The 22,588-nt window shown below is 40.2% G+C and overlaps 1 protein-coding gene across 2 annotated transcripts in view; it reads left to right on the forward strand.

The window, feature by feature from the left end:
- Positions 1–8,954: 8,954 nt before the first annotated feature.
- Positions 8,955–22,588, forward strand: part of LOC116700229 (serine/threonine-protein kinase PAK 3) — a 28,843-nt gene continuing 15,209 nt past the window's right edge. For both annotated transcript variants that reach the window (XM_032533235.1, XM_032533236.1), the window contains exon 1: positions 8,955–9,182. The gene's annotated coding sequence lies outside the window, so the exon portion shown is untranslated. The remainder of the gene's footprint in view (positions 9,183–22,588) is intronic.

The following is a 22,588-nucleotide window of genomic DNA, read 5'->3' on the forward strand; positions in this document are numbered from 1 at the left end:
TTTTAAACAGGAGCTTAACATTTGATATTATCTGCTGTTGAGTTGACAGCTTGCTCCTAATTCAGTTCCAAATCAGCGCCACAGACTCTCTTGGGTAAATGAGTCACCCCCTTTCTAATCTCTAGAAGGGGGAAATAGGAGAGAGGGTACCTGTTACCCCGCCTCTGTCCCTCTCTTTTCTCATGTTAATGGGGGTGCGGTCCTTGATCCCGGGCACCATCTGCCCTTCCTCGGGGTTTGGGCCCCTAGCACTCCAGACGTGTCCTATTGTTCGTGTGTGTCCAAGCAGAAAGTGGTGAGTACACATGGTTCTTGTGGCCCAAAAGGCTCCTCCATTAAGAGCACAAGCCTGCTGTTCATTAGTCTACATGTGACATAGGGTGGGGGCTGCTCGCGTGCCCTGTGTGAAGTTACATCAGGGGGATCCACCATTTGATCTGCTGCGTGTCCTGTTCAGATTTTATGTGTGATGTTATTGTTTGTAACCGTTGGCTGAGGGATGACTAGATAGGTCAACTTGCTCTTAAAAGTTTCAAAGTTTCTGTTTGTGTAATGAGACAAATAATTGCTGTTAATACCCAGTAACCACTAAATGATTTTCAAAGTCATATATCTTTTAATATATCCTTCATACAAGCGAAGAAGGGTGGATACGGTGCCTTCTTTGAGCTAATTAATATAGCTTTGTTGACATGCATGATCCTTACAGAGATCAGTCAAAATCAGGTGTCTGAGATGTGACAGATGGATGAAGTGAAGGAGGGAGACTAACCTATGGTTGCCCTTTCTCAATTTCATTACTGCGGGTGGACGATAAAATTACAGATCAAAATGTCATTTGCAGTCTTGGGAAGAATAATTGCAAATCTGCTGCGATAACCTTTGATATGATGACAACTTGATTACAAAGCAATTTATTCTGCAGAAACTGAAAGAAAATTAAATCAACAGGGTAAATATTCAAAGTTAAAGTAGGCAAAATGGGGAATAATGTGCTCCCTAAGACCTGTGCAGCGCTATTGGTTGAAAACACTTTTGTTTAGAATTTTAATAACAAAAGAGTAAGGTCCACGGGGATATTTTTTGGGCTAAAATTCCTCTTTGTTAAACATCATGGCAAATGGACTTAATGACATTGGTACTTAAGAGAAACACAAACAGACTAATGGCAAAGGACATTTTTAAAATATGAGCCCACTCTAACTCTATTGTATTGTGCAGCCAAGGTGTATGCGCAGTTTCTGACCCATATATGAACAGAGGCATCCAAAGTAAAAGTACATTCAGTACTCAGGTAGAAGTACAGATACTGGGGTTTAAAAAGGCCTCTGTAGAAGTTGAAGTATCAACTCAAGCTTTTTACTCAAGTTAAAGTATAAAAGTACTGGTTTCAAAACTACTTAAAGTATAAAAGTAAAAGCAATGTAATGGAAAAGAATAATATCAATATGCTTTTTTCAAATTAGGCGGCTCATGGTATTTGGGTGCGCAGAGCTTTCAGCGGATTTGAAAAGAGTTGTTTTGGCATCCAACCATTTTGAAAACGTCTTCCACGTAGGGCCAGGGATGTAGAAGGGTTGGTTGGTCTTCCTGGCTACCAACCTCCTCTCTGGTGCTTGGTTGGGATACTTTACTTGAATTCTCTATGAACATCTTCGTACTACCCTACATACATCTGCTATTTCCATAAGGGTTGGAATGGTAAATGTTTATTAATACTTCTAACCCAACCACGATCAAATTCACTCAATCCGGATGGAACAATTTATGTGGATAGTTTTTTTTGGTATTTTTTTGAGCGATGACAAGATGGAATGAAAACATGCCGAACCGAAATCGGAGTAACAAGGCTATTTTAAAAATCTGAGTAGAAAGTACAGATAAATGCGTGAAAATGTAAGGAGGAGAAGTAAAAAGTCTGCTGTAAAATAATTACTCTAGAAAAGTATAGGTACCCAAAATTTGTACTTGAGTAAGGTAACAAAGTATTTATACTTCGTTACTTGACACTTCTGTATATGAATCCTAATGTAAACTAACAAGGTAACCTCTCGCAGACTAGCAGATTATTACTTTCCATCGAGCCTGCCCTCCTCTACATGCTGCTGGCTGCATTGAGATTAGTTATTGAACTGTCCAAGCAAAGGGAAACAAGGCCGCTACAGAGGCACAGCCATAGGCACAGCACACAATAAACCAGCTGTCAGTGGGAGGGCCTTGTTCAGACCACTGTTGTAATGGATACAACTTTTGTGTTGTGTTGCCCACTGAGAGCAGATAGGTGCTCCTGTCATGCACTGATTAATATTGACACAAGGCTTGATTGAGGACAGAGTTAAAGCATGTTGTATTGGTGAAGTGAATATGGATACTCTGGTTTGTGAGTATGCAATGTGTATTCACAGGATTGAGACCTACAAACTGTGTTGGAAGATGTTGTGTGCTATATTGTGTTGGATTTTGGTACTGCCGTCGTATCCATCCACCACTGGCCTATCCTTAAAATACTTGTGCAAACTGAATAATTATTGACCTTAATAAGCACACACACACACACCATTCTCTCTAACTCCCACAGGCCACGCATTTGCCACCCCTGTTTTACGTTAAGAGGCGCGTCTCTGAGCATCTTCTTAGCAGCATCAGAGCTGACTTCCGTGCAAATTGCCATCCTCTCCACCCGCTGGACAGACACACTTTCTCGGCCTAAAGTAAGAACTGCTAAAAAACCCACTCTGTCCTACCTACTCCTCGGCTTAGATTTACAGTAGGGACCACTAAAACACCACAACTTTGCAGTCCTCTCCACCCTACAGACAGACACCCTTCATTGACTTAGAATTACGGTAGGAACCGCTAAAAATAACACTACCTTGTTGTCCTCTCCACCCAACTGAACACACTTTATTGGCTTGGAATAACAGCAACAGTTGCTAAACAAACTGCAAACTCACGGCCTTTACCTCCCGATTTGCATCCTCCCTCTCTTGGCTTAAAATAACTCACCGGTTGGCTACGGCCCCCCAGGCTACACGTTGTAAACAGCCGTGTCCCGCTTGCTTGGTCCTCTGGTAAAGTTAGCAGTTAGCAGGGTTAGCACGGCGGCGTTAGCCAGGACCAGTCGGAATCACTTTACTGGTTGTGTCTCAATTGTTTTTGCGAGTAACCAACTTGGGTACTCCATTAATTCAATGTGAGCACACAAATGTTGAAATTACATGAAATGCCGTGCCTAGTAGCCGTGATAAATTAGCCTGAAGCCAACCAGCGTCCTTTTGGGCTCTAAGCTGTCTCCATCTATCGAGTACATCACCAATATTTTATATATATATAAGAGGAATATCAACACAATTTGTTGTTGTTAAAGGGCATTTTTCATGTTTTATCTTGTTATTAGTTAATAAATCAAATGAATTAGAGATTAATGTTTAATTAGTAGTTAATTACCTGACATATTTGCTGACAATGTACAGTATATTCCCAAGCCCCATCTACTTTGTTTCACGCTATAATAACATCAAACAGTGTAAAGCTGCCTTGTTGTAAATTCCAAGGTAATTCAAGTGTAAGATGGATTTGTTATATTGTAAATTTCACTCTAACACAAATGTCATAATAAAAATCCCCTAATCCCTCTTAAGAACGGATTTATCAGACTGTGTTACAATCCCGAGGTCATACTGTACTATGTTGAATGGGAAAGGTTTAACAGCTGGATGAGACTTGGAAGAAGGAAAACAAAGGAGCAGTTTTGGAAATATAGTGCAGCATCTTCTGTTTTATAGATGTTTCTACAATGTTGCAGTTCAGACTGAATCACATACCTGGACAGCTGTGTTTGATACTACCCTAAGTGCAAATAAAATAGTTTTGATAGCATCGTATTTTATCAGTACACATTTCTCAAATCTGTTTAGCATCATAAGCGATCATGTATTAGATTTACAACAACTACAGTTAAACACATCCAGCCACACAGCCATCAGACACAGCAGACTATGAGACTGGAAAATGTCAATAAGACCTCCCTCCACACGCATCCACACACCATCCCCAACGTTGGTAACCACAGATTAGCAGTGTGAGGATGGCACAAACAATCATGTCATGGTCATGATTTAAAAAATACACTGTATGAGTTTGATAAAAATGCTCCATCTTTGAGTTCGCAGGTTGAAACATGTAACATAGCCTACATTTAAAATCTTGGCAAAACAGCCAAGGTGTTATGTGCACAACATTAAACCGCGCTGTAATCTGTGATTACTGCTCACAGCTGTCTGCACTTACAGTTTATTACTGTTGAGCATTTTTCACTTTGAAAAATGTTGAATAGACTTAATGAGCTCTTTTACCGTGGCTAACCTATCAATATGTTACCCATAATCAGCAGGATAGAGGCCCACTAACCTCAATTATATTCCTTTGGGGGTAATCTCTGCATTGCCAGTACTCACAAAAAGTAGCTTTCCTATGTGTGAATGTAGCTGTAGCATGGATAAGCGTGACCCATTATCTTTTAGATGCTGAATTACCAGTGGAGGGTTTACAGAAGTTAATCTGATGTGGTGAAATGAAGAGCATTTAATACACTGACCATACCAGCCATCACTCTTCTGTTTTATCTACTGTCATCGGTGCCCTTAGAGCAATACTTTGCTGCATATGCTTTTTGTCGGTGGGGTATTTGTGCAATATATTGTCTTTTAAACACCACATTTTGAATTGTAAAAAGCAATGTGGTTGAAGATGTCCTTTAATGTAGGTATTTGTTGATGCTGAACAAGAACTTGATTTGAATGTAGTTAATTTTGTGAATATTACTGCTATCATAATTGTAAACATCCACTGTTATATAACAATAAAACTTGCGCACTTTAAATTTTAGACCTCCATCATAAACCTCTGTTTGAATGAGTCAAAAAGGCTTCTTTTATTCTTTAAATTTAGCCGAAGAAACAGAAGTACTTGACGTGGACGTATGAAATCTGCAGAAAACTTCACAGTGTGCTTTCCTAAATTGCACATGTCAGTATTGACTTAAAGAAAATTGTACAGTTGTTATCCCAAGATATATATTTTCAGGCACATGTAAGAAGTGATATATTTCCTAAATTGCCATAGCAGAAAGCAAAGTTTAGTTCAGTGGGATTCACCCACACACTTCATCCCTCTCATATATCATCATTTCCTGCGAGGCTTGCATGCCTCTCTAAAGTTTCCCTCTACCTCTTGCTCCCAAGGCACAGTGAGCACTGCCATAATATGATAATCTAAACCATAATTTGATACGGTTTATACAGTAGTGATTGACCAGGGCTGTGATTATTTGATTCTAGACCAAAGAACCTATCATCTCAAATTTCTTCCTTCCATTTTGCACAATGATACATTCTTTCTTGGACGGATTAGGAAGGATAATCAGGAAATGCTGCTACACACACGTAAGAAGCGATAAAATTTCACATTCACATTGCAAACATTTATATTGCCAACAAAAATGATATGATGTTTATATTGATGGGATTTATGGCCGGTATTGCAGAGTTGATATCCAAAGTTATTTTGCAAATGAAATAGATTGAACTGAATATTAAAGCTTCACTGTCATAATAGAAGGAAATGTGTTGATCAGACGGCGGCAATGCTTGATATTTCCTTTTTCCCCAGAAGTCAAACATTTTATAAGAACCAAAGAACCAATGAGAGCTGCACAAATCTTTGAATCCATTATATTAATAATAATAACAATGCTGAGAGTCTTAACGCCACGTTAGCGCCTCTGTGGGGCTGTACAGTGGTGCCTTGTCCTAAATTAGCATCAGCATAAATAATGACAATGCTAACATATATTATATATACTTTTTTTTTTGGTCAGGAAAGCAGAGACATGAAAGGGACGAGAGAGGGCCTTGCCATCACAGGTCATATTCAAACACTGGACCTTCTGCATCGAGGAGCAAACCTCCTCATTTGCGCTACCAACTGAGCTAAACGGCCACGCCTCTGAGGATATTTATATGATTCATTATATAAACCTGATCAATGACAGCAGCTTATATGAGTAAATCATGTTCCTCCTCACTGCAGCTGCAGGTTGTTCTGTCAGCTCCTGATCTGTGCTTTAAGGGCCAAGCTTTAAGAAATGATCTGCCTTGAATATTTTGTGGCCAGGTTTTTGAGTGAATGTCGCATTTAGCAGAATTTGGAATGGAGAAAATATTTCATCAGGGTTCATGCAGCGGCTGGAACTGATAGTGTTTGAGACCCAAGACCAGATAAAAGCACAGGGGGATTTTGTGTAAATGAGAGGCATCTTTATTTTTAAATTGAACGTTTTATGCATTCGTATCTATGGTGACTTACAATGAGGGAGCAGGTATGGGTTCAGTACTTCTAAAGGACGCAACAACAACACACATGGTTGTTAAAGGACACACTGGCTGTTGTAGAAAGTCTGCGGCCTTTCTGATTATTGTTCTACCCCACTTTGTTTCTTTCAAAACACCTGCTATCCTCTGGAAGTGGGCTAATCACATTAATCTATTGGTGAAATGTATAATCCCTTGTTTATTTATAAAAGTAAGAGAAGGACTTCAGCATCATTTTGGAGCCTACGTGTGTGTGTGTGTGTGTGTGTGTGTGTGTGTGTGTGTGTGTGTGTGTGTGTGTGTGTGTGTGTGTGTGTGTGTGTGTGTGTGTGTGTGTGTGTGTGTGTGTGTGTGTGTGTGTGTGTGTGTGTGTGTGTGTGTGCGTGCGTGCGCGCGTGCGTGCGCGCGTGCGTGCGCGCGTGCGCGATCGTGTGTGCGTTTTTTTCCTTTTTTGGCCTGGCCAGATAAATGTTAGGGCCGACCCTGTCCAATGACTGAAGGTACAAGGGACAACGGAAGTGTACAGCAACAGATGGTTTACAGTGAGAGAACCCTTTACCACAACATTCACTCTTTAGTGGATGACATAAACACAGCTGGCCCAAAGCACAAAGCACAAAGCTCTGGTTGTTTTGGTCCAAGAAACCAAAGAAACTTGGAAATTTAAGAATACAAAAGACATAAATTGACCAAGAACTTCCTTTTGTTGGATGTAGCATGTTTCTGTGTTTGTGTGGGTTTCTCTCAAATCTAAAGGCTTGTGAATTTGGTGATCCTGTAATGGTGACATGTTTGAGAGTCTCTGTTGGACCTGGGTCCAGGGTATTTCCTCTCCATCAGTCAAATGCCTGATGGGCTGCCCCACTGTGACGCTGACTTTTCATAATTACAGTCGCATGTACAGAAGCCATAAACATGGGCAAGTAATGAAATAGTGGTTGCTGCATGGGAGAATTAGATTAGATTAATGTAACAAAAAAGAGATCTGAATGGAATATATATGAAATGATAACATCCAACAGGCCAGTATTATCCAAATGTTGCTTTTGGTTATGCTAGTTGTAATGCCTCAGATTTAGGAGCATTTTGAGACTTTTCTGTACAAACCATGCCTCACTGCCTCTGTGTAGTGTCCAGTCATCCTTAGTGTCTGCTGTCAGGAGTCAGAGCTAAACCTGCTTAAAAATGTTTGCATGGCACTGCTGAACATAATTCACATTTGCATTTCTCTTTTGTGTCAATGTTGGTATGGTTTAAACACGTCTTGCTACTGTGCCTGCGAAGCTGGTGAAAAATTGTTCCGTCACTTTTAATTAATATATTTAAAATCTTAAGACGACTTTAGAAGGCCTTAAATGATTGTAAGCAACAACATTTCATTATTTCAAAGCTCCATGTGTCCCAGAAAATGTAATTGCAATGTATTTAAAATATCCCAAAAGCCACCTTCTGATGTGAATAAAGGGTTATAAGGGACACTTCTCCTTATCATTAGGTTCTCCATTTGAGTTACCACTGTCACAGAACAGCCATATTACGCTTTGACAAGGAATCGACATTACAGGGGTTGTCAGGACAACCAGCCATGATTCACAGAGCCTCAGATAGGCCTCCACCTTGGGCTTGAAGCACTAGCCATGAGACTGAGCAGATGCTGTGCCAGTCAGCCAATCACAGATGAGATAGAGGAAAAAGATGACATCATAGGCAAATTAGGGCAAATGCAGTGAGTATTTTGTTTGTTGTCTCCGCCTGCTCATGAACACAGAGTCGCTTTTATACTGTGAAAAAAGAAATCGGGAGGTTTTTGGCAGATCAGTCCAAGCGTTTAGGAAAAGGTTTGATCAACATTTGGTTTTAATATTGGTATCATTTCCAAAAATTTGGAAAGAGATACAGTATATACATAAACGTAAAATGTACCAATACAGTAAATTAACATGATATCAGTGCATGTTCGGCCAGACTACCTGTCAAAGAAAGCAAATGGTATACTTATTGCCAGAATTCACAAATGTGTATTATCTCTATTTTGAGAAAGATAACATAAAGAATTCCCATTCGTACATGTAATAAAAGTGTACTAAAGTAAAGTGAGGGTGCATGGTGTTTGCGAATAATTTGAGAAATTTTCAAAATGCAGAGATTTCAGAATGGGATTACTTGTGTACTGCTTTTTTCTTTAGCACTTTGGACCAAATTATTATCATATTTTATTATATATATATATATATATATACACATACTTACTTAAATGCTTTATTGTGCCATGTGATCTATTGTAAAACTATAACTTATAAAAATCACCAGTACATCAAATACAGCCCTTTAACTGCTTGGCCAGTTCCAATTTTGCACATGAAAAACAACGTTGCAAAGCCTGTTATTGTTCAATTTGCAGCCTCCCTGTAGTATTAAGGGGTTAGCAAGATAGAACAGCCCCTGAGCTAAACATGGAACCCCTCCCTTCTGGCTTTCTCACTCATCAGGTTTGTTCTGTTAAACAGAAAACCAACTCTGTCTGCCCGTTGGCTGCCTCCTCCCCCAGACTCGCTTCCGCATTAATATTCAGCCTCTCAGCCAATGAGCAAAGCAGGGTGGATGACATCATGGGCTAGGGAACAGTGAGCAGCCAGTGAAGCATCCAGCCTGCCGAACAAGCTTGCTTTTAGGGTCAGGAACTGGTCTGACAAGAGAATGGCAATCCTGCCTTTAAACTGTCATTAGGCCTGTACGGTTGACGATGAATCTACCAGAGCTCCGGGCTCAAAGGCAAAACACTGAGCAAGAGAATGTGAAGACATATTTCAGGTAATTCCCTCTCTGTGTATGGCAATAGGGGATGTTGAAGGGGGAGGCAGAGGAGGGAGGAGAGGAGATGAGAGGAGGAGGGGGAGGCTGTGCATGTAGGGGTGCTTTTGTAGCCTTTTTTCCTCCTTCTACTCTGCATTCTGCCCTGCTAAGAAGGCAGCTGTTTCATCAGCAGTGTGTCCGTGAGGGCGAGATGGAAATGGATGCCTGCATCAGATGGTCTAGAGATGTATTTATATGATCCTATACCACCCTCTGCATCACATCATCTCTGTATGCACTCCCTTGTGCCTCGCAAACAGCATCTTTATTGATGGGGAGGTGTTAGAATCAATGGTGGCGTTGTGTGTGCGTGTGTGTGTGTGTGTGTGTGTGTGTGTGTGTGTGTGCGTGTGTGTGTGTGTGTGTGTGTGTGTGTGTGTGTGAGTGTGTCAGTCCTGGAGAAATGCAGCAGCTGCAGTGGCAACACTGGCACAAAAAAGAAGCAATGCTATTTTGGGTCTATAGACCCGAGGCTGACGGATGGATCAGAGTTGTATATGCTGTGGATGGGGGCTGATGGATGCCTAATATGCTGATATATGCTCTTTTGTTACCTCTTTACTGCCTCACTTATGGCCTTTTTAGGGAGTGTTTGCTAAATAAATGGCTTTTATTACCATTTATTTTGTTCAATGACCAGAGAGAGAGAAAGAGAGAGAGAGAGAGAGAGAGAGAGAGAGAGAACAGAGATGTGCCTCCTAGCTTTAACATGGATCTGTGTAGCAGTTTCATGGAGGCTAGAGATTTTACTGAGGCTGTAGTGACAGGGAGATATACAACATCTGGTCACCTGACTTCTTTGGGGAGCGGAGTGGGGGTAGGGGCCGGTCCTTTAAAAGCTGAGCTATTTTGCCTCGGATTCTTCCACAGCCATCGGTGAGGGAAGAAAATGGAAAGATTGTCTACCGTCGTGAATGTCTCCTCATCACCTCTGCTGATGTAGATTAGGGTCTCAGAGCTTATGCAGAGGGAGATTCATCTCTAAGGGAGCAAAGTCATCCTCCAGTTTGTGAGAAGCAGGGCCTGATGGGAGACCTGTTGTCTGGCTGTCGTGTAAAAGAGGGATGTTAGGGATGTCAGTGATCGAGGGAGGGTGAGATGATTGTAGAGGGGAATTGGGGGATGGGATGCTGAAGGTGCTACTCCCTTTGAACATTGGCCTGTTATACTGATATACAGTAGATGTGATACATGCCCATCCATTCATCACTAATATAAATATCCAGACACCATGACTGCACTCCTTTCACTGTGTTCACCCAAGGGTTTGTATTTTGTCCACTGCTGTCTTTTCAGAAATATTAAGTGTCCCTATAACCACCATCACCACCACCATGGCCCCACCTTTGTCCTTCAGTTCAACTCAACAACATCATTTGATGATCTAAACTGTTGTTTCTATGTGGAAATAATTTTGTTGGTGCATAAAATAGTTTGAGTCGGTACAGCTCGTTACATTAGACAGCACTTCGCTCGGCCGAAGACACCTGCCCTACAGTTGTAATCTAATGCGGTATCAAAAGACAATCAGACAGAGATGCTGTGATATACCATTAACGTGTTTGGTATTTATACATCCTGCTGTTCAACTGATCTGTGAAACCATTGCTGGATAATTGGCCGCCGCTCTGGGTCTTAGACGATGTGCTACACTTGCCACAAGCATTATATATTCATCAAACCTTTATCTGCACAGGTCTGTTACAGGGAAATGGACAGTTCACAGCTCTGTATTTTCAATGTCTACATGGGTTTGGGTAAAGCTGCTTAGCATCAGTTGAAAGTATTCACATAGGCCTTTGTCTCTTTGTTATAGCCATCTCATGAAAATATTATTGGCAAAAGGTGGTAACGTGTCAGGTCTGATATTCTGTGCATGTGCGCTCTGTATTAATAAAAATAAAAGCAAAGCTGCACCTGAGTAGCATACTGTTTACAGTGTAAACATGAATTGTGTAGGCAAAATCCAAGCTTATTGTGGCTTGCCTTTTTAATGCAATGTCTTAACAACTGACTCTTGTGATCAACTTGCATAACCCAAAAAACAGTATTTGTTTTAATCATATACTTTCTGTGAACACCAACCATTAGTAAGAATTCCCTTGTAAGATTAAAGGCAGTGAAACATGATAGAAAATCATCAACGTAATCATCAGAAAATAGATTTAAAACATCCACATTTAGAGTGTTATTCACAGTATCTTTGTGTGCAATGTAATGAATGATTGTATTGCTTTTTCTGCTTAACAAAATAAACATGACGTTTTGCTTGAATAATGAATTATTTTATTCTAGCTTGATTTGTCAGACAGGTATGTTTTGCAATACTATACACACAAGGACCTCCTTATCGCTTGGCCAGTTGGATAAATGTACTAGTAGATGTTTCATGTCCATTTTTTTTTGTTAATATTTTTAATATGATCATCTGCCCAGACCCGGAAGACCAAAATGTAGTGGTTAATATCTAATCTGCCACCACATACAGTCTATGAATAAATTGTCCTGCACATTTATTTGACATATAAACAACACTTACAATCAGAACTTTTTTTGTACTCTGAAGCAATGTCAACCATTTCTTTTTTTAGTATATCTGCCTGTATGTCTCCATGGCTATTAGTGTGCAGCAGTGCTGGGCTTCCCCTTGTTTTCCACTGGCCAGTGTAACCTAACACACACAGCTTCTCTTACCTCACCTCGGCTAACAAAAGCAGTAGACACAGAACCTCATCTTGGCCTGTAGCCTGCTAACTGGGCTGCCTGAAATATGATAGCAGGACACACACCACATACAAGTAGGCCTCCATCTGCTGAGGACTTTGTCTGGATGAGTTATGCTGCTATTGTTCAGGGAAGTTATTGGCTAGGAGTCTTGTTGACAGTTTATAAATGTGTAGTGGCCTCATGTGGGCTGTTTGGGTGTGCTTAAGGGCATAGCTCTCTAAGCAGGGCAGTAGTCTTGTGGTAGGTGTGTCAGAGCTACAGTCTGTGTGTTGTGGATTAGCATGTAGGATTGGAAGCCATCTGGCCATTTTGTCTCAGAAAGGGGAGGGGGAAATAAGTGAGAGAGATGGATGGAGAGAGACAGGAGAGAGAGACACACACACACACACACACACACACAGAAGAAACGCTCACACACTGACACATTGACACAGCTCCCTCCATAATCTCCCTACTTGATGTCTGTTGCTACTTAGAATAGGTGTGTGTGTGTGTGTGTGTGTGTGTGTGTGTGTGTGTGTGTGTGTGTGTGTGTCCCTCTGTGCAATTTGTGACCAGGATGGTTCTGAGACTTACACTGTTTCTGATGTATCAAACACTAATAGCAAAGATGGCGTCAAGATAGTCAGAAAAAAAGAAAGTTGATGCAATGGGTGAAGACATTGCAGATGGATAGAGGCTGTGGAGATGAAAAGGATGAAATGTTGCAGAGGAGGAAACAGGTTCAGGGGGTTTAAGAGATTAACAAGTTGTGCTGCAAGGTCAAGAGTTCACAGAGAGTTGCACAGGGGCATTTGAACTTGAATTTGGTTTAATGTAAACAGACCGCAGAATGTAGTATGTTGGAGTGTAAGAGTGAATGGTTCTCTGTTATTTCTATAAGAAGAATTGTTATAAACATTTTGGCCTTGATTTTGTTTTGTATATTTGTATTTCTATCTCCTTAGGGGGGACTTTCACAAATGCTTTAGCTATAATATCTGTGCAAAACGCTTAATACAACTTTGATTTCAACTGGATTTCAAAATGCAGCAAACCTTGTGTTTGATCAAGATTTGGTAACAACATTTAACAATTATGCTCACATAACTAAGTTGATTTACTGAATGAAACGGGTGGCTCAGCCCTTAGGGAGTTGGGTTGGGAACCGTAGAGTCGCTGGTTCAAGTCCCAGTACGGACCAAGGTGCAGAGTGTGGACTGGTAGCTGGAGAGATGCCAGTTCACCTCCTGGGCACTGCCAGTTGCTCTTAAGCAAGGCACCGTACCCCCTCATCCGCTCAGTGCGCTGGCAGCCCACGCACTCTGGCAGCTCTCCATTTGTGCATGAATAGGTTGTGTGTGTGCGTGCATTTGTGTTTTATTTCCATTTTTGGCCAGGTGTGTTTTAGGCCTATGTTTATTGATATCTAACAAAACAGAGTATAAATTGCAATTTCCCCACTGGGAAACAATAAACCGTATAAAAATAATAAAAAACGAGCACAGTTGACAAACATGATCAAAGATTCGTAACTCCAGGTAGAAGGGAATAACTCATCCGTCACACACAAATAACACCTTCGAGCTGAAGATCACTTAGAGCAGTGCTGTCACTGTTTCTTTCCCTTCAAAATAAACAACAAGAAATTCAGCTGCATGGAAGTGCAACTACTGTGTGTATCAGAATAAAACCTCTCAGTTGATTCATTTGTTGACTTAAGTATTAGTCCTGTGGCAGTGTTTGCTATGCAAAATCATAATGCAGCTATATGTGTTTGGGAGGGGAGAGGTTATTAAAATTACATGCACGTTTAGTTGTAGTACTCACACAACAGCAAGACTGTATTTTGTGCATTATAGTTGTAGAACACGATACAGAGCCAGACTGTTGAGATATACAGACACATTTAAGATAGGAAGGATGTTATAATTAATCTCAAAAGAATTCATCAACTGACCTTGCATACATACAATTTATACATTGCTGGAAAGAGATTGACTTTCTCTTCCCATCCAGCGGGTGCATTTTAACCCTTTCAACTTGACTCAGAGCAGGTGCACCAGTTGCATCGCAGGAGGGAATCCACTCCCCTCTCTGCCTCCAGCTGGCACTCAGACATGCCCACCCATGCCACACTAATGCAAAAAACACACACACTTTGGTATCTTAAAGCGGACAATAACTGATGGGCCGCCTTACCTGTGCTTGGTGCTCGCATCTTTGTCAGACACAGAGGTAATGTAACTCAAAGCATCACTTCTGGAGTAAGAAACCAAACTGAAGTAACTGGTTACAATAAAAGAGCAAAGTAGCCAGGGAGTTGTTTGCTTATTTTGTGATGATATGACACCAAATCTTAGTCTGGCTGTCACTAGACCAAGTCAAGCTCATTAGATTGAGATTGAGCATTGGTCAGGGGAGTCTGATCTGTATTTTCTCTGCACAGGAGGCGTGACCAACGAGCATAGTTCAAATAACTCTGTACCCAATTGTACTTCAACCAATCAGACCAACAATCCAGGTGACAAAGAAGCAACAGCAGCATCGACGGGCTGCTGCGCCCGGCTGCGCTTCGGTGGAGTTTGGTGGCCGACGCTATGTTGAATGTAAACAAGAAGCTGCTTGGTTGCTTCTCTATCCTCATCGTGTTAAACCCGCCAATAGCGCGCCAGGTAGATCGCCGGCAAAGTGGGCGGGGTTTACCCAGTCTAACTAAACCTAGTAGGCCTGTCTTGATTGCTGACATGTTTCTATGCAAATGTTTTTTCAAGTTCAAGGTAAGATATGAAATTCAAATTCTACAGTATAATATTTGACACTCAAAGATGCTTATATTGAGGGTTGGCTGAGAATGTGTCAGTGTGAAGGACAGGGAGAATGCTGGTGTGTTGCTTATCATCTTGGATAGTAGTAGGGGTCGTTGGGTTGTAGCCACCAACATAGTAACTATGAGGGTTACTTGGGATGTCATTGTATGAAATATTAAAGGTTTTGGTCATCCCTGAGGCATAGATGTTCAAGATGCATGATTTACAACTACAATTTACTCAGTTTGATTCCGCCACTGTTTCCTGTACAGTAAGTCTCCACAACCAACTTTTAAATAAAGGCAAATTGCCGTAAAAAGATATTGAGTTGCTTCTGACATAAACCACCGGACCAAACTGCAACCACAAACTTCTGCATCCATCTTGTGTCTTTATTGGACCTGAATGATTCCAATTTCATAATTCCAATTTCTGAAATCTTGAATACAGAGCTTAGAGTAGAACATTAATGAAAAAATACTATATACTCAAATGTGATTCAAAATAAGGCATTTTGTTAAGCGAGGTACCCTTCATTCTGTCAGGGAGAACAGAAAAGCAATCCGTTTGTTAAATAGGCTTTGTCAGGCAGGAAATGTCTGATTAGAATGAACTAACGGTTCTTAAAATGTGCTTTGAATAAAATAAGACCTTTCTGTCAGGAAGGAATAATCTCTCAAAACAAACAACCAGTAGTGTAAATAAGGTAGCGGTAATTTTATCAAGTTTTTAATAGTTTTGTCCACTTGAGAGAATGAGCTACTCCTAGTAGTCTATTTTAATAGATCTTTCCCACTTAACTGAATAAACTGTTGACTTTTATCCTACCGATAACTTATCCAGAGAGAGCCTTTCAAACTGTCAGAGCACAGTGCACAGCAGTTTTTCAGCTTGGATTGTTAGTAGTTTATTTAATGCTTTCAATTTTGATGTCATTTATCGAAAAAGAAGTGTATGCACACAGCTAATTAACTTACATCAGAAAACACAGACTAAAACGATTTTGAGATTGGTTAAAAATGAAGAAACTAGAATGACAGGTTTCAGGTGTGTGTGTGTGTGTGTGTGTGCGTTTGTGCGTGTGTGTGTGTGTGTGTGTGTGTATACGTGCATTGTAGACTGTAGGATTGTAGACTGGGATGAATAAATGTTTTTTGCTTGGTTTTGGATATAGGAAATATTATTATATTATTATATCATATACATGTGAGAGCCGAGGGTTAGTAAGTCTGATATTATGTGGTAAGATCACTGAATATTTTGAGTTTTTGAGAATAATTTGTATGAGATTATTATCATATTTTTTTATCTCATTTGTGTTGCTAATTAGAAATGGACAAGATCGATGTGCGATTTTAACACCCAGTCAAAAGATTAAACAAGGATAAAATAAGAAAATACTGCTCAACCTTAGATACATGGTAGATTTAGTTCTGTGAAGTTTAAGACTTCAATTTATCTTTCATCTTCAGATCCACTATAGAAAAAAACAAGTTGTTTGAAAAACTGCTGTTTGACCCAGTTTTAGTTCAATTTTAGTTCCAGTTGTGCTCTGCAATTTGTATGATATATGCATAAGCTATAAGAACACTTGGTTATCTAAGGTTTTCTAGACAATCCATTAATAAAATGCCACAATGAAGTAAAACAAGAACAGACATAGACATCTGGTTACTGATTATGGATGTTTATGCATTGTGCGATGTTTGTTGTCAGGTTCTATCTTCGTAAAACTAATCTTCATAGGATAATACTGTGTGTATATATATGTATATATATATATATACACATATATATATATATATATATATATATATATATATATATATAATCTTTTTTTATCTCTGAGGGATGTAATGTGTGAGTGTGAACGGACATTTAAAGTGGAACTATTGCACCCGTTAGGTTTGCTTTTGATATTGTGAAATCATGCTCTAGTTAGCACATTAGGAATAGGTATAAGCCTTTTATACTAACACAATTAAAAGATGTGCATCTTCAACATTGCCATGTCTTTTTTAAGGCATGTGTATCAGCTAAAAATAGAAGTTGGAAGAAAAAGTTTGATTTTGACTTTTTTTTCAGTAATGCAAGACATGATTCTACTGCTATTGTGCAATTGACAAGCAGTAAAAAATACAATTTCACACTTTATGAACGGTGACAACTGAATCAATAACTTTGAATATGTAATGGAGCTTTCATCAAGCTCTTGCTCAAGCATCATTTATATGTTAGTGAGTTTGTCTTTTTTTTTACTCTGTATATAGATGTTTGCTACCTCTCAGAATTGTTCTTTCCACATTTAAACGTCCCCATTAAATACGAGACAGGAACTTGTGTACTTAAAGTAAACTCAACAAGATTTATGCTTGGTTGTCGAGTTGAGGAAAATTCACACGCCCCTGTCTCACCTGCCACCTGTTGTAAGCAAACCGATGAGATTGTTGTGACTTGTCCTTTTCATGAACCAAACGTTGGCAGCTGTATGTAAAGTAGAGTTTTGCAGGAGGGGGACCATACCAGAGAGGTGGAGCCTAAGCAGACAAAAGCTGATATGTCAAACATTTTTATATCACAGTTACCAAGTCACAGACAATTATTGGATGCAACGGTCGGCAGCTGTGTTTTGATGTTTTGTAAATTCCAGGCCCGGTGTATGTTGTGTGTTAGCTTAAGAAGGTAAAATTTCAGCTCTCCTAGTCACTATTACTACTGAGTCTGACTTTATATGGGCAAAGAAGTTGCAGATTAAACAAACAAGATATGACATGCTAATCAGTGAGCTTTAGAGGTGCTGGTGGGCAGATTTAGATACCTTTGGACAGAGCCAGGCTATCTGTTTACCCCTGTTTCCAGTCCCTGTGCTAAACTGACCTAATATTTCCCATACTGATAGTAAAAAGTGTTATCAATGTTCTCATCTAACTCTCTGCAAGACAGCAGATAAGCATATTCCCCCAAATGTCAAACTACTCCTTTAAGAGTTAAAGCCCGAACCCTGTCCCCAGACATTAATGTTAAAATTTGGCGATTCTGCAAAAGCCTGGATTACGTTGATAAATTCCAGGTCTGTTACACAAACTTTGGTACACACCCATGTGAACATAAGTCCCAGGGAGACTGGACTCAAATGTAACAACATGATCTCACAGAATTCCGGGAAATGAACACGGCCCCTTAACTCAAAATCTGAGGCAGTTTCACGGAATTGCTGAAAATTCTGGGATGGGCCCACTGAAGAATTCCATGAAATGAGCACGGCCCCTTCAGTTAAGGAAAAGGTTGTGGGTGGGCTTAGGTTTGACACGCAGGACAACAACGGGACGTTTGAGTTTAAGAAAAGAAGAACGCGTCGGTTGGGTTTAGGAAAACAATAACGGGACACGGGACAACAACGGGACGGTTGGGTTTAGGAAAAGAAGAAAGCGACAGTTGGGTTTAGGAAACGTGACACACGGAACATGATCACCGGTCTCCTGGGTGGAAGTCCTGTGTTGTTTGACCACCCCAACCTACCTTTCTATGCGGATTTTCGGCCTTTCATACTACTTGCTATTGTAGTTGCTCTCAATGCTACGTCATCTTCTCAATGACTTTACATTGGCCGTGGTGACCACATGGACTTTTCACACATTCCGTGACACCACCACGTAATGCAGTGTTTCGTGATCATTACACGGAATTCTGTGAGACTCTGCTCAATGTAGAAGCAATGAATCTTCAGGATAATATGCATTTAATAAAATAAAAATAATAAGTTGCGCTCAGTAAGTAAAAAAAATCTTTTCCATCCTCTTTCCTTATGTTCAGTTTTTCTATAAACTTAAAATAAATGAATGAAACTAAAACTAGATAAGATGATTTTATTGAGATGCTGTTGCATGTTTGACCACATGAGGTTTGAATTCTGTGACCATTAGTTTTACTCAAAGGGCGTCCTCTTTAGCAAAATTGTACAATAACACCAAACGCCTCCTCCCCCAACCTTCATTTGAAATTAAAGGCGGATTGCATCTGCATTTTGACTCTGTGTGTTTTCTTCTTACCAACCATGTGAGAGAGGAGCGTCACTGCAGCATGATGACATCGGTGTGTTGTCAGCCTCCAGTGCTTTAATGTCTGGGTGAAGCGTCTGTATTATATGAAGGTTGTCAAGTGAAGTGGCCTTGTCTTTTTTTGCTCTTGCTAAGAGTAGAATGGGCCAACTTTTCTGACTGTGTATATAAAACACTCTCCAGTGGCCAGTAAAAGTGCTGTATGAACAGCACCAAGATGAAGGAGATAGCAATGGTAAACTGCAGCTCTGGAGCATCTCCCCTTCCTCCTTATCCTTTGGATGTCCTCTAGCTTTTCATCCCATCCAAGTAATCAGCATCCTTCAAAGAAGCACAGACAGAGCTAAAGCCAAGTCATACAGAGAGTGTGTCCTAATCAGGGGCACGAAGAGCCGGGCTTATGGAGCCCTCCCCCACTGCGGGCCATTACTGGGCCGCCATGGGCTCAAGATTAGAGCCTCTTCCTGTGTTAACCATTCAAATTCTGCATTAATGTTTGAAATAGCAGAGAAAATGCCTGCTCTTTATAGATGGATTCATATTTTATGGAAGAGAAATGTGAAAACATCCTCAGTAATATCTGAGTTTAGGTGTGTCATACTGAACATTGTCGCTACCAAAGCAAACTAAGCAGAGTGAGCTTTGGGGTTGTAATTTCTTATGGTGGATCAGTGTTACAGCTGACAGAAATTGGTCTCTTAATGATCTTTTTTCCCGTTGTCTGCTGACAACGTTCAGCCTCAGACGTAGAGTTGAGAGACTAGCTTATGTGTGTTTCAGAAATAGGAGCTGCTTGTTTCAGGGACAGTGCGCTCACTGACTGACTGACTGACTGACTGCCTGTCAGTCTGCATAGTAAATAAGTCAGTGTTTTATGTGAGAGAAGAATCAAGTAATGTCTGGGCCTCCATGAATCTGCCATCCTTAGCCGTCTGACTGCTGCTGCTGGAGATTAGCTAAATAACCACACAGCAGTGACAAGCAGAGTTTGTAACATTGAAATGTATTTGGTTTCTTGTGGTTTCCTGCTGTATTCTTTAGCTGGTGGCACTGATTATTACTGCTGCATGATATAGAAATGACCGCAGTCAGATAGTGAAGAGCACATAATTCATTCACACTGCTCTCCAATGGCAGGTGTTGTATGAAATTATCATATTAATGAGCATGCGCTTTACCCTCACTGCTTTATGTAAGGGTAGTCTGTGTTGCATCCTCCCAGGGAGAGAAGCCAAGACTTCACCCAAAATCTCAAGAAAATACACATTTGATGTTTAAATGGTTCAAAACCTCCACTCACTTCGTCATGATTGGATGTCACAGCCATTGATTCTTTTCCTCTGTATTCGCAGACCAGATAATGACCTGATTGATTAGATCCCAGTTGTTGTTGTCAGGTCTTGCTTGTGTCATGTTAGTGAATCCACTTCTCTGCATGACTATATAAAAGCTGTGTGACACACTGAAGTATGTCTGTGCTATAGTAGTAACTTTAAATGCAAGCTTATTTGTCATGTGGCACATACTGTAAGGTTTCCATGACATACCACTATGTCTTCTTTATTTTCCACTTCCTCTAGCTTTATTTTTTTAGAGCCATGTTGTCAGCAACTCCCTGTTGCTCTTTGTCGATATAGTGATATAACTTTGTAAACCGCAAAGTTTCACTGGGTTTTGTTGTTAGTGACACGCCCAACCTTCATCCTAAGAGAACCTGTTTGCTGCTGTTGTCTGGACTTTCACCTGGAACTCAGCCAACATGGTAGAAACTGCCAACAGAGTCAACCACCACCACCACCACCACCACCAGTATATCTGGAAATACGCCATGAAAATCATCTTTTAAGAGCTGCAGTGTTGTTGTTTTTTTATCAAGTTCCACACTTTACTGTGGATGCCACGTCTACGTGTATAACACATGTCCCACCGTCAGTTGCGTGACAATTCATCCACAGCAAGCTCTGAGACTAAAGGCCAGAAAAGTATGAGTTTGCTTTGGATAAAATCATTTCCTGCCGTGGTGATAGAACACTTTGTCCAATTGAAATGATCACAATGCGGTTTCTGTGTTACATTCTCTTGCCAAGTGAAATACAATTGTTATTCTCATCACACCACCAGCAGAGGGGAACAAAACACTTTGTTCACAGTTTATTAGGAAACAACAAGATTGTGTTTTGTGTTTTTGTGGGGATGCACGATTCAGAAAGTGTCACAATTCGATTCAAAATCGATTTTTGATTCAAATACAATTCTCAGTTAAAAAAAACAACTTACATTATGTGCATGTAGTTACTTTCCCCATGTGATATTATACACGCCATTATAAAACAATGCTTTTTTGGAATTACATGAATACATTTTTGAATTGGTATAGCTGGAACCGATTCATGAATGGGAATCAATTTTTTTTGCACACCCCTACTTTTATGGCAGACCAGTGTTGGATCCTAAATACCTTTTTCAGATAATTTGTATTGTCAGATATTTTGTAGTCTAGTCTATATGAATAAAACATTAGAATAAGTGTAAACACACATTAATGGTTGATGATATTCAAAGGGGGGAAAAACTGTTATATCAGATGAGAGACTGTTCCGCTCTAATGGAGATACAATTGATATACCCATCTGTTAATAACTGTGTTGCTTTGAAAAAGTCACGGCAGAGGTAAACACAAAGACAGTGAACACAATCTGTAAGATTCTATTGGTTCTGGTTGTCCTGTCCAAACCGGAAACATTAGTGGAAAATATGTTTCACAAGAAGAGTATGCTATTACTGTTGACATATCTGATTAAGTCATGGGTTGTCATAATCAACATACAGTATGTTATTTCTTTCTCACTAATCTAATTCCTTTATTCAATACAAGCTCTTTTAGGAAGTTAACCAAAAATAGGGTGTACCCAAACAGATGTTTGGGAAGATTACATAAAATTGTAAAGGCCACGTTGATGGCACATGTGTAATTTGTCAGTGGCAGTGAGCACTGTGTAAGAGCCGAGGAGTGGTCTTTGTTTGCTAATGTAGGTCTCCACTAAGGGGGCGGCCTGGATGGCCCGCTTTCTGGGACGGTTGTGCTGCACATCACATGATGGGCTTTGGCCTCAGGGTGAGACAGGGAAGGAGTTTAAGATGGTAGTGGGATGGGTAGATGGAAGATGAGAGGATGAGTGATGGGAATGTTTACTCATGCCAGTTTCTCTCAGAATCAACTCCTGGTTACTGTTTTCACAGCTGAACAGACATACTGGCCATCAGACTCAGATGTGTTAGCAGAGAATCTTTTTAGACCTGCAGCCAGTGTCGCTGTAACAGAATTCCTCATGTTACATTGCTAAAATAGGCCAAAGCTCTAAAAATACAATACTTTGAAAGTGTTACTAGGAGGGTTCTATAAGTGTTACATCTGTCTGAATTCAGCTAACTCAAGTCTTGATATGACTTTGTCGCATTCATATTTCCTCGGTTGTGCTGCTTCAGAAACCAGCCACGGAGACAAAAAATTCACCTCCTGTGTTTCACTTTCCTAGCTGGAGCCCACACTGTGTACAAAACTAATTAATGTTAAGACTTTTATGAGAAATAGAAGACTTTTATAGTCTCAAGCAAAATAAAGTAAGCCTTTTGAACTCAAACTCAAATATGAATTCAATATCTTTGGGTTTTGGACAAAATAAGCAATCTTAAAACCTTACATCTGGCTGTGATTCCTATGGCCTATTTTATACTATTTTCTGCCGTTTTTATAACGAATGCATCTCATACCTTTGCCATCCTTGATATT

Source organism: Etheostoma spectabile, chromosome 13, assembly GCF_008692095.1.
Source record: "Etheostoma spectabile isolate EspeVRDwgs_2016 chromosome 13, UIUC_Espe_1.0, whole genome shotgun sequence".
In the NCBI taxonomy this organism is placed as follows: Eukaryota; Metazoa; Chordata; class Actinopteri; order Perciformes; family Percidae; genus Etheostoma; species Etheostoma spectabile.